Below are 13,325 nucleotides of genomic sequence, written 5' to 3'. Positions count from 1 at the left end.
GGTCCTGGAACAGAATTGAAACTTTATGGGTGTTATTTATCATACCTCTTGAAGAGTTGGTGTTGTTATCAGCAGTATAACTGAGATGGGGAGATGGAGGCCCAGGGAGATTAGTGAAGTGTCCAACTACAAAGTGCTGTAGCTGGGATTTGAACTCAGAGTCTGCCTGCCTTCAAAGCCTTCACAGCTTCCCAGAGAGGAGATTCAGAAGAAAAACAGCACTGTGGACTGTGAAGGGAACATGGTGGTGGACTGTAGGCAGGAGGACTGGCAGATAAGTTGGCCCTCTCTGCTTTTTGTGAGAGTGAAGCAGGAAGAAGGTGTATGGGGTTTGCAGTGATTTCTCCATGAAAAATTTCCAGTCATGCCTCCCAAACCAATTTTATGACAGAATCTGGCATAAGGTCAGCAATAAGAGGAATAAATTAGTATAGATTCAAACAGAACACACAGAGAATATTTGGAAGGCTATGCAACCAAGTTCTAGTAAGAGTTGTTACTGGGGAATGAGATTATGAATGCATGTCTTAGGGTTACTGTTGCTGTGATAAAATACCATGATCAAAAGCAACTTGGGGAGGAAATGATTTATTTCATCTTACATCTTGTAGTCCACTATCCATGGAAGTCAGGGCAGGAACTCAAGGAATGTAAATGCAGAAGCTGACGCAGGGGCCATGGAGGAATTCTGGCTCTCCACGGTTTGCTCTGTCTGGTTTAGTACTCAGCACCCACCAGCCCAGGGGTGGCACCACCCTCAGATGGCTGGGCCCTCCCACATTGATCACTAATTAAGAAAATACACTACAGACATGCCTACAGGCCAGTCTTACGGAGGCATTTTCTCTGTTAAGAGTTCCCCTTCCCAAATGACTCTCTAGCTTGTGTCAAGTTGACATGAAACTAGCCAGCATGGTAAAGGAGAGAAATGAAGGCTTTTTGTGCCTCAGGATTGAACAATTTTCTAGTTTCAAATGTATACAAAAAGATCATGGTACAGATGATGATAACAATAACATAGAAATCAAATAGGGTGCTCATCCCCAGGCTCAACAACTGTTAACTGTGGTTAATCTTGTTTCTTATGAGCATAGCACCTCACCCTATTTATCAACTGTCCAGCTTATTGTTAAGTAACTCCATGACATTGTAGCCCTTTACTAGTGCATACATTTCCAAAACAAAATTATGTTCTAATATAATGTAAATGATATAAATTGATTTGGAATTATCAACAATGTATACAGTGTAGGAGTTTCCATTTTGTAGTTACTTTCCTTCTGAAGCATTGATTCTCACATCTAGCTGGTCCCTGGAATATCCCAGGAAGTATTGTAAGCATGGGAGTTCCAGAATCAACCAGAACCTGGGAACTCAGAATCTCTACAGTGGTCCTGGGATTGTTCTGATTAAAAAGTGCCATGTATGATTGTGATGGTGAACCACATTTGGGAACACTTGGTCTACTTCAGATAAACTGTTTCAAGAACCTCCCAGCACTTTGGAGAGACTTAATTCCATATAAGCAGTCGATACACTAATTACGCATTTGCTTATCTAGTCATTAAATTAGCTTCCCTAAGGACCACTCTGAATCTCTTGGATTAAAAGAGTAGTTGAATGTAGTTAACCTAGTTCTGATTAGAATATAGCTATAAAGTTAAAAATTCTTATAATATTATACAATTCATACTTATTATATCACTGTTATACTAATCTTTGTTATAATTTGTGAGAGAAATGCTTTGCACTGCCAGTAGATTCTCTAATTTTAACTAGAGAAAATGGAATCTCAAAGCAATTAAATAAATTTGCCTTAGGATACAGAACTGGTAAATGGATGATTTAGGACAGCTGCAAAAGCTACTCTATGTTAGGTACATGGGTCAGTGATGAGTTCTAGTACTTAGGACAGAGTAATACTGGGTTCTAGTGCTTGGGACAGAGTAATACTGGGTTCTAGTATCTGGGACAGAGTAATACTGGATTATAGTACCTGGGACAGAGTAATACTGGGTTCTAGTACTTGGGACAGAGTAATACTGATTCCAGTAGAGGACATAGTGAGGGAATCAGGAGCTGGGCAGTACTTCGTCAACAGACTTATGATGGTTTGAATAGGCTCTTATGCTTGAAAACTTGGGCCCTGGTTAGTGGAACTGTTTGGGAAGGTTAGGAGTGGGAGGAGGTGTATCAGTAGGATAGACTTTGTGGCTTCTCTTTTTCTCTGCCTCCTGCTTAAGGATCAGTATGTAAGCCCCCAGCTGTTCCTGTTGCCATGCCTTTGCTCTCCAACCTTGGACACCAACCTTCTGAAACTGGAAGTCAAGTTAAAATTTTTCTGAGTTGCCACAGTCATGATGTTTACAGCAGCAGAAGAAAACAAATAAGACTCAAGATACCTGTAGCTGAGGTGACAATAGAAGCAACACATTGATTTCTTATAGAAACTCAGGTGTCTAGAGATGAAATTATCTTAATGTTTCCAAAATAGGACTTGATTTCTCTATTGAGCTCTTATCTGATGAGAAATGAATGAATCTCAGGGAATGTTTATGACAGCCTGCTTCTTCCATGAAGCTACAACTGAGTTCAGGAGAAAGGAGTTGGGCATCAGAATATCAGGAGGGGATTACCTACTCTCATCTTGCACCAGACATCTGCTGGACCCCATTTTTGGCTGACGCTGAGGGTGATGTGTGGAGGCTGTAGTTCAACAGAGGCTGTCATTGCTCACACGCTGCCCACCTTGATTTTTGGAACAGATGCTCTCATTTTGCCTAGAACTTTCTAAATAGGCCAGACTTGCTGTCCAGTGAGCTTCAGGGATCTAACCCTTATGACCTCTTCAGTTCTGGGATTACAAGTGTGTGCTAGCATGCCCTACCCAACCATTTTTTAAGAAACATGGAACTGGGGGTCAAACTTAGGACCTCATGCTGTGCAGCAAGCACTTGATTGGCTGAGTTGTCTTTTGAACCCACACACATATATTCTTTCAGTGTCCCTCATTTGAATTTTTTGAAAATAGTCTGTCAGTTAGTTATCTTAGTCAATTTGACACAGCCTGAGAGTTATCTGAGAGGAGAGTCTCAGGTGAGCAATTGCCTAGGTCAAACTGGCTTGTGGGTGTGTCTGTGGGTGACTGTCTATTTTCTTTTTGAGACATGGTCTCTATGTGTGACCTACCCTGATTGCTCTAGAACTAACTTGGTAGACTAGGCTGGCTTCAAAATCACAGAGAGTTTGTCTCTGCCTTCTGAGTGCTGGGATTAAAGGTGTGCACCACCACTGCCTGGCAGGTGACTGTCTTGATTGTTAATTAATATATAGGGGCCCAGAGCACTGTGGGAAGTACCATCTCCATGCAGGTGATCGTGCATTGTGTAAGAAACCCAAAACCTAGCTCAGTATAATGTGGCCTGGAAGTCAGCTAGCAAGTAGCATTCTCTATGGTTCCTACTGCACTTCTTTGTTGGTGATGTGAGTTGCTTAGTTGGAGGTAATCCTATGTGGAATGGTAAGCAAGCATTCTGTACTGGATAGTTTTATGTTAACTTGACACAAGCAAAAGTCATCTGAAAGGAAGGAACCTCAAATGAAAAATATCTCTATAGGATCAGACTATAGAAAGCCTGTAGGGAATTTTCTTAGTGACTTATGGGTGAGGACCCAGCCCACTGTGGATGGTACCAGTCCAATGCTGGTGGTCCTGGTTCTATTAAAAAGTAGGCTAAACAAGCCATGAAGAGCAAGTCAGTAAGCAGCACCCATCCATGGCCTCTGCATCAGCTCATTTCTGCCCTGACTTTTTCAGTGGTGGACTTTGATGTGGAAGCATAAATAAAAAACCCCTTTTCCCTCCAGCTGCTTTTGTTCATGGTGTTTTATCACAGAAATCATAACCATGACTTCAAGTTCCTGAAGGGAGTTCCCGTCTTGACATAAATTCCAGTTTTGACAGCCTTTATTTCTGTCAGTGATGGACTGAAATATAGAACTGTTAGCCAAATAAACTATTCCTCTCTAAGTTGCTTTGGTCAGGATGTTTTATCACAGCAGCAGAAATGAAGCTAGAACAGTCTGTTAAAGCAAGAATAGAGGGAAGCACAGACAGGAGCACTGGCTACTAAGTTGTAGGTTTTACAAATGCTCCCCAAACCCCATTCAGCTACAAGCAATAGAGTTCTCAACTAAATTTAGCACAAGACCAAACAGCCACGAGCCATTTCACACAACTGGAAATCTACGGGTGGTTAGCTGCAGGTCCAGGTACCCAGGGGCGTATGACAACAGAACTTAGCTCCTCCCAGGGCTCTATCCATTTTCCTGTCTTGTCTTTGTTTTGGGCAGACTTTCCTTTAGATTTATATCCCATGGACATGAATGTCATCCTGGTAGCCCCAGAAAAAGTCCTGAGAATGGGAATTGGGCCAACTTGAATTAGAAACCGTTGGCTGGCAGAACGTGGTGGGTTGATGGGGATCTGGTCTCTCAAGGTCATAGATAACACTGAGGGCCAGAAGCTGGGCAGGCAAATTACCAGATGCCCACCATACTGTCTAGCAATGTGTGTGTATTTCAGTGCACACATTAGTTGTATCAACCAGGAAATGAAGAGTCAAGAAAAGGAAAAAATAAACATACTTATTATGTGGTCATGGACACATCCTTTTGTAAGTAAAAACTGGCTCAAAAGCAAAGACATGTTAAATATATTTTTGTTACTTTTATCTTTCAAACTAATTCAGGGATTTTATCTTTCAAAATAATTTTGAGTGTCTTGTTGGAGGTTCAGGGTATGAACAGATGGTTTGGTGTCTGCTTCCTGGCTGCATATATCAGTACTCCAAAATCCTCACACACGCACACACACATACACACACACACACACACACACAGACACACAGACAGACAGGCACACACACAGACAGACAGATACACACACACACACAGACACACAGACAGGCAGACAGACAGATACACACACACACAGACACACAGACAGGCAGACAGACAGACAGACAGACACACACACACACACACACACACACCACTGTTGTCACAGTCTCTCAGCTGTCCTAGGGAATAAGAAAACCCTGCTTCATCAGTGGACAACGAACACTTTGAAAGCTACAGGCTCAACTCAGTTTGTGACAGTAATTAGCTGGGTCAAGAGGCACTGCATAACGATTAGAGAAAACATTGCCACCATTTATTTTTCCAACTAGCTCGTGTGTGTGGTTCTTACCTGCTAAAAATGGCAGTCTACAACCTTGTACCTAAGAGTTTATAAAGCAGCCTTAGAAAATGCATTTGTGGTGTGTGTGTGTGTGTAAGTGCACTTATGTGCATCCGTATTTTGTGTACAAAAGAATAGCAGTGACATCACTGGAGGTAACAGAAGTGAATGATGCTTCTGGCAGGTAATACGACCCTCACCAGATCTGTGACTAGTACCTGGGAATGAATGAGAGGTTTTGGTCTCATTTGAGAATGTCTTTGCTGTGGCTGAGAAGAGGCAGTGATAACATCCAAATGGGAGTGTCACAGCAATGAGGAGCAGTAGGTAGGAACTTGGCTTTGAATGTTATTTTCCAGTATTAGGTTAAGGAATTGGCATCTTTCACAATGTGGGCTGAAATCTCCCTCCCTCCCTCCCTCCCTTCTTCCCTCCCTCCCTCCCTCCCTCCCTCCCTCCCTCCCTCCCTCCCTCCCTCCCTCCCTTCTTTGTGTTGTCTTTGCCTGGGTATGGCTCTAGGGCAACAGGAGCTTCTTAGAATAAACTGGGGGATGCCCTATTCCATTTCTACAAGTGATTACGTGTAACTGGTATTCATTCTTCTGCAAATTTAGTAGGATTCTTCAACAAAGTGACTACATCTGGAATTATTTTGGGAAGTGTTAAAATTATAAATTCATTATAATAAGTGGGTGTAAGGTGACCTGAGTGACTTGTTTTTCATTGGGTGAGTTACAAATGTTTGTCTGTCTTGTGAAAGTGGGACATTTTACCAAGTATCAAATGCATGTGTGGTACTGTTCTTAGGGTCTTTCCTTTTCTTGATGTCTTCATGGTCTCATAAAATTGTCTGTTTAATTAGCGATGCTGGTAATCTGTGATTTCTTTCTTCCCGCTGATGTGTGAGAGATTTGCCAATTTCATTGACCTTTTCAAAGAAGCAGCTGTATTTCACCAATTTTTCCTCTGCTTCAAATTTATTGACTTTCATTCTTATCTTTAATAGTTCCTCTTCCTGCTCCCTCTTTGGGTTTGTTTTCATTATCCTTTTCTTGAGTTTGGAGCTTAGATTACTGATTTGGGACTTTTCATTTTTTTCTAGTATATACATTTGTGCTATTAAATTTTCCCTACACACTGATTAGCCTATAAATTAAGGTATGGAATAATCTAATTTTTTCAACCGTATTTATTTTTTGCTTTCTTTCAATACTTCATCTCTGATTCATGAATTATTCTGAGCCGGGCGGTGGTGGTGCACGCCTTTAATCCCAGCACTGGGAAGGAAGAGGCAGGAGGATCTCTGTGAGTTCGAGACCAGCCTGGTCTACAAGAGCTAGTATCAAGACAGCCTCCAAAGCCACAGAGAAACTCTGTCTCGAAAAACAAAACAAAACAAAAACAATTATTCTGAATTATGTTGCCTGAAGATTTCCCTGTTATGCTCCATTACTAAATTTTAGTTCATTTTACTGTGATTGTAGAAAACATTCTTCAATTCTATTTTTTCCTACTTATGTGTGTGTGTGTGTGTGTGTGTGTGTGTGTGTGTGTATGTGTGTGTGTATGTGTGTGTGTGCGCGCGCGCGCGCTCATCATGGTATGCATTTGGAGGCTGGACGGCGAGTTGAGAGAGTCTGTCCCCTTTTACCAGTGGTACTGAGTATGGATTGGTGAGATTGTCGCCCCCTGGTGGCGATCACCTTTATCCATCTCACTAGCCTGATTTTAACCTTTGAAGTTCTTGATTATGTCTGTATGAGGCTCAGAACATTGTCTATCTTGGTGTGTGTTCCATGAACACCTGAAAAAAGATACATGTTCTGTTATTGGATTGAAAGTTCTGTAAACACATTGATTAGATTCTGTTTGATGAATGTGTTATTAGTTTTATATCTTATTTCCTGTCTAGTTGTTCCCCTTGATTTCTATGAGGGGGTGCTGAAGTGTCTAGTGTAAATGTGGATTTGTCCTTTTCTTTTGTGCATATATTTAGGTAAACGTGCGTATTTGTGTGTGGTCTGTGGGTGCAGTGTGTGTGCTGTAGAGGTCAAAGGTCAACCTTGGGTATTATTTTTCAGGAGCTGTTATTTATTTGTTTATTTTTATTTTATCATCAGAGTATTTGCCTGTATGTATGTATACCACTTTTGTGCCCGGTGCCTGTGGTGTCCAGAAGAGGGCATCGGATACCCTGGAACTGGAGTTATGGACAGTTGTGTAGCACCAAGGTGTGTGTTTGCAAGAACAGCAAGTCTTCTTGACTGATGAGCCATTTCTCTAGCCCCCAAGGCATCTTTTTGAAAGACAGGGTCTCTCACAGGGACCTGGGACTTGCTGGTTAGGGTTGGCTGGCTAGCCACTGGGGCCTGGGGGTCTGTGTGTATTTCTCTGTGTCTTCGGTGTTGCGGTTACAAGCCTGGACCTGGATGCCATTGCGTTAGTTGGGTACAGAGGACTGAGCTCAAGTCCTGGCGCTTCTTGGGCATGCACGCTACTGTCCAGGCCAGCTCCCCAGCCCTTCTGCGTCATTTCTGACACACATGTCTGTTACTGTTGTTTAGCACATATATGTTTACAGTTACTATCTTTCTCAGTGCTGTAAGTGCCCTTTACTGTTGAATAATGTCCCTTTTCAGTTCCCAGCAATTTTCTTTACCCTATAGTCTCTCTCTAATATTAATATAGATATTTTGTGTTTTCTGAGTGGTTTGCATGATATATAGATATTACACCATTTCAGTTTCAGTCAGCCAGCATTCTTAACATTAGAAGTGAGTTTCTTGGAGACAGCATGTTTTTGATACACTTTGCTAGTCTCTGTCTTTTAATTGGTGTATTTAAAGAACTTATGTTTAAAACTGTTAATGTATTGGTGGTTTTACTCTCTCTTTACTTTTGGTTTTCTTTTTGTGCCTCCTGTTACTGTTTTTCTGTTTTCTTTGTTCTAGTGACTAGTGGGTTTATTATATTCTTTTAAAATAAAATTTTTAAAATAAAAATTAAATCAAGCATTGGTGGCTCACACCTTTAATCCCAGCACTTGGGAGGCAGAGACAGGTGGATCTCTGTGAGTTTGAGGCCAGCCTGGTCTACATAGTGAGTTCCAGGACAGCTTCCAAAAAAATTAAAAAAAATAAATTATTTTTAAATTAAAACAAAATTAGAGCAATTTAGATTCAGATAAACACTGACTAGAAAGTACAGAGATTTTCAAGGTACCCTAAAGTCACACATGCATAGTTTCAGTCATTCTCCTGTCCCCAGAGGGGATACATTTGTTATAACTGATAAAACTACATTTATATTTCATGATCACTCTGAGGGCACAGTTTACATTATGGCCTCAAAAACTAAAAATGTTCAGTGTAGGGAACACCTATATTAACCATCAAAACTCAGGGAACTTTGCAGAAGAGGATATAGAAAGAGTATAAGAGCTGGACAATGGGAAGGGGTGCTATGAAATGTCTTTGGGACACGACATGGCCTTTGCTGTCAGGATCTCACAGCTAGGCTGCTTCCTTTCCATCTCCTGAGTCTCCAGGAACCCTCAGGTTCCCATTCCCATTTTAGGATCTGCAGCTGCAATTTAGGTTGATGCAATGCAAACATGCCACAAATCCAGCATTCTTCTTAGGGCTTGGGGGTGGGAGTGCAGATATTTAACGGATGGTTTTTATGACCAGGGATCATCCTAAGGTGGCTTACAAAAATTCTCATTTAATTCTTAGAATTAAATGTGTGGAGGTCAGAGATCAAAGGCAGGTGTGTACCTCAGTCATTTACCACCTTATTTTTTTGAGACAAGATTTGTCAGTGAGCCCTGAGTTAACTCACTGACTAGAGAAGTTTCTAGAGAGCTCCAGGGATGAATCTACTTCTACCCAGCCCAATGCTGAGGTTTTAGACAAGCTATTGGGGACATGCTTTTTATGCTGGAGTTGAGAATTCAAACTCCTTTACCAACTGATCTATATCCTTAACCCACCTCCTTACTCTTTTATTTGTTTTTCGAGACAGTGTTTCTCTGTGTAGCCCTGGCTATCCTGTCCCAGAACTAGTTCTACAGACCAGGCTGGTCTTGAACTCAATGAGATCTGCCTACCTCTGCCTCTCACTGCCTCCCAAGTGCTGGAACTAAAGGCATGTGCCACCACTGCCCAGCCTCCAACCCCACTTTTACTTAACTATTCTGAGTACAGAAATCAACTTGGGTTCCAATGGGTGGTCCTCATATATTTCAAGGATGTTTGAGGACATCACCTGGGATGCTATTCAGAAGAACTCATCCCCAAGATTCTCAAGATGTTTAACTTATACTGGTTTAGGGAGGACTTGGGGACTTTGAAGCATAATGGAAAAATGCCTTACAATAAATTTTGAGTTTGAACCATAAAATGCCTGAAGTTCTAATGAGAAGGTGTGTGTGTGTGTGTGTGTGTGTGTGTGTGAGTGATCAACTTGGCTTCTTTCTTTTATAGTCTACGGTGAATCCTTTAACTAACTCGTTTAATCCCCAAGTCTACTTAGTAGTCTACATAGAGGGTGAGTGTTCAGGGTAGCAGTGAGGCTTTCCTGAAATGATGGGCTGTGGGCATCTCCCTTCCCAGCAGCCCTTCCGTCATGTAAAAGATGGCAGTCTTGATTGGACAATGCGCGTTCCTGGGTGGAGGTCGGTGTAGGGGCGGCAGCTTAGGCTTTGGGTGGCGCAGAACTGGAACTTTTCTCTTTGGGTCAGGCTTACGTTATGGATTGGTTCCTTTCTAGTTTCTCTGTCATGGCTTTTCCTTCACAAACATTATATTCCAGGTTAAAAAAAAATCAAGAACCTAATTCCTCTAAAAGGTCTAGAATATTTGTCAACACTCCTTTCTGATCACACAGTGGACATAGTCAGCCGGAGGGAGCACGGTGGCGGTCCTGTTTAAAATATTTATTGCCTTATTCCTCACACGTGTGCTGCCCAGTCTGGATACCTGAGTTTGCCAGCAGCCCAAAAGACAACTACACATTTAGTATACAACTGCGTGAAGGCTTGTTTTCTTTCTTTCTTCTTTCCATCCTTCCTTCCTTCCTTCCTTCCATCCTCCCTCCCTCCCTCCCTCCCTCCCTCCCTCCCTCCCTCCCTTCCTTCCTTCCTTCCTTCCTTCCTATCAATACATTTATTGAAATGAAAAAGAAAGCTATCTGTCTGCGCCTGATATAATTTAGTCATGGACACCATGGAGAAGGAAGGCGGACAACAACGAAGAGGGAGATGAAAAACTGTCTCTCACCAGCTGGCAAAATCCAAAGGTGAATGGTGATCATCTGGGAAGATATTAATAAAATTTCCTCATCACCTGGAAAGGTGTTAAATATTTTCTAACAGGGTGATGGCGGCACACACCTTTAATCCCAGCAGTCAGGAGGTAGAGGCAGGTGGACTCTGAGTTAGGACTGCCAGGGCTACACAGAGAAACGCGGTATCGAAAAACAACAACAACAAAGAATAAAATATTTTCTATCCCTGAAAACTGAGTCAGTCTTTTTATATGGCCAAATTCCACATTAGTGACGTTTCTTGCTTTATTTTCTAAAATGTGGTGTGTGTATAAAGTTGAACTTTGGGTATTTAATTTCCTGCATGCCACTACCATTCCGGGAACAGACACTTCATGCACACATAGGATCCTCTGCAACTGGAGGATCTCGTAACTTGGTGACCTGAAGTCTACACTTCAAAAACAAATTTAAGCCTAGACAACTGCTTTGGCTGGTTCTTTACGGGACCCTTTCTTCACAGCTTGTGGTGTTGGGGACGACCCAGGACTTCTTGGACACTAGGCAGGCAAATACCGCACCAACTGAGCTACACCCTAGCGCCAGCTACTGAGATTTCAGGAACAGGTGGATCACAGTGGAGTGGAGTAGTTGTGATAAATTACTTAACAAATGCATTCTGTAGAAATAAATTCAAATGCATGAGTTCATGACAGCTTTCTTGTTTCTGTTTCTTGTCTACAAAGTGGGCAGGTGCTGGTAACGAAATGGCCACAAGAGGGCACCAAAGGCAAAATTATGTTATTTATACACCTGGAACAGTGAATTAGGTCATAAAAGGGAAAGAGCTCAGAACGGCAAAGAAAAAAAGAAGAAAAAAAAAAAAAGAAGAAGAAGAAAAGATGAACTTGCTGACAGAAGGTTGCAGATTCGTTTATAGTCTTGTTAGTAAGGTATTAAAATGACAAAACAGAACAAAATCTACCCATTATTTAACTGGAGTCTGCTTTGGAGAGCTTAGAAAAGGACTTGAAACCTGTATTCTGAAGGGCCCTGTGTGATTACCTCCAGATCGCTTAAGTGTTTGTGAGTGAACAGGCCTGCTTTCCTTGAAGACACTGTCTTCCTTCATCTCTGACGGAAGATAACTCCTGCAGTTTTCCATCCTCGGAGTACAGGCCGTTTCCTCCCCTGGCTGCTCCGTGGGCAAAAATGAAGCCCGATTTCCATAGCCTCAAAGTGTGTAGGAGCCACAAAGGGCAATAGTTGTCTTTTGCTCTTCTGACGGAGGAGAGCAGCTGCTAGGGACTCTTTTTGGGGGGGGGGGAACAAACTTGGCAGTGCCAGGAGGCTCCAGGTCTTGTGACCTTAAGACTAGAGAAACGTCTCCAAGCTCTTGTTTTGATGGCAAAAATATTAACTCTCCCTTCCTCCTTCCTAGTAAGCAGTTGATAATTATAAATACCTGAAATGCCCAGCTTCATTAAAACAAATGAATTAAGAATTTCTGTGGTCCATAACAAGACTGTTGGAGTCTTTTAAAATAAAAAGTAAGGCAGGAATTTATCCTTTTTTTTTGTTGTTGGTTTGCACAGGAATCTAAAAAGTTGCTTTCTTAAGAATGGGTGCAGAACCTCCTGACCAAAGCAGAGGAGCTCAGCTGGAAACAGTCATCCATACGACAGTTCCAAAGGCTTTGAAAAACCTAAGTCTGGTCACCTAGAATGCTTCCATGGCCACACCACAAGGTGTTCCACCAGCAGTCAGATGGGGGACTGCATCAGAAGGGGTGCTTGGCTATGTGGTTAGTAAATATTATTCACATATGCTCCTTCTCTTTCCCCTTTTGGTGAAAGTCTGTTGTGTTAGCATGCTACAGGTAATTGCTTAAGCTTAAACAACAGCAGCCCCGCTGAACAATTAATCTCTGATCGTGTTTAACATCAGGAGCTGTTTCCATGGAGCCGAGGAAACTGTTTTTATCTAAAGAAGGGCAGGGCACAGACAATAAACAAGGTTAGAGATAAATGGGTGTCGTGTGGTTAGCAGGCTGGGAGTAGGAACTTCAGGGCATCAGCGTTTTGATGCAGCAGTAATAAAGGAGAGCGAGTTGAGCCCTGAATGCTTCAGGTCTGTGGAGGATGCTGAACACACGGAGCCCTGGCCCCGTGGAGAGTCTGGAGGACTCAGAGGGGAGGAGAAGCAGCAGAAGCATGGTGCGTGCACTTCGAGTGGGTATGCCAGGTCCAAAGTTAAGGAGAGCAGAGGTGGAGAGCGTGGGGGAGGAGACCAGGGGTTGGCTGCCTGGACCACGGGGAAGTGTACTTCATCTGGCCACCTGTCACCGCCGCAGGAGGAGATGCTCAGCCTAGGTTCCAGAGAATTGGCAGCTGATCTCTTGTCGTACCCCACATCCTGTAGAAACTGTTTAAAATAGTATCTCCAGTAAAGCCAAGTGGCCTACAGCCTTGATAAAGTGTTTGAAAACAGGGGGATATTTTTCTTTCCATTTGAGGGCACACATAGGTTCCTCAGCACCGAATGTCCTACAGCGCCTTAGGTGGGACGCAATGATACTTGGGTCATTAGCGAGTGCCAGCTGGGGCCACTCTCTAGAGGAGGCTGGCGGAGTCTGTCCCGGGTCCTTTTGTACCACCCCAGTCCTTGTTTCCTTTCTGTTTTCTCTCCATTCCTGCTGTCATGAAATATACCAGCCACCCACAGAAGAACCGAGAGTAAGCCAATGACCCTTTCCATGCCAACACTGACATGACATTTTGCTAACAGCATTAGTCTTTTGCTGTGCCCAATTAGGGTT

This window comes from Mesocricetus auratus, unplaced genomic scaffold (assembly GCF_017639785.1).
Source record: "Mesocricetus auratus isolate SY011 unplaced genomic scaffold, BCM_Maur_2.0 Super-Scaffold_100691, whole genome shotgun sequence".
NCBI lineage: Eukaryota > Metazoa > Chordata > Mammalia > Rodentia > Cricetidae > Mesocricetus > Mesocricetus auratus.
This window is presented reverse-complemented; position numbering follows the sequence as displayed.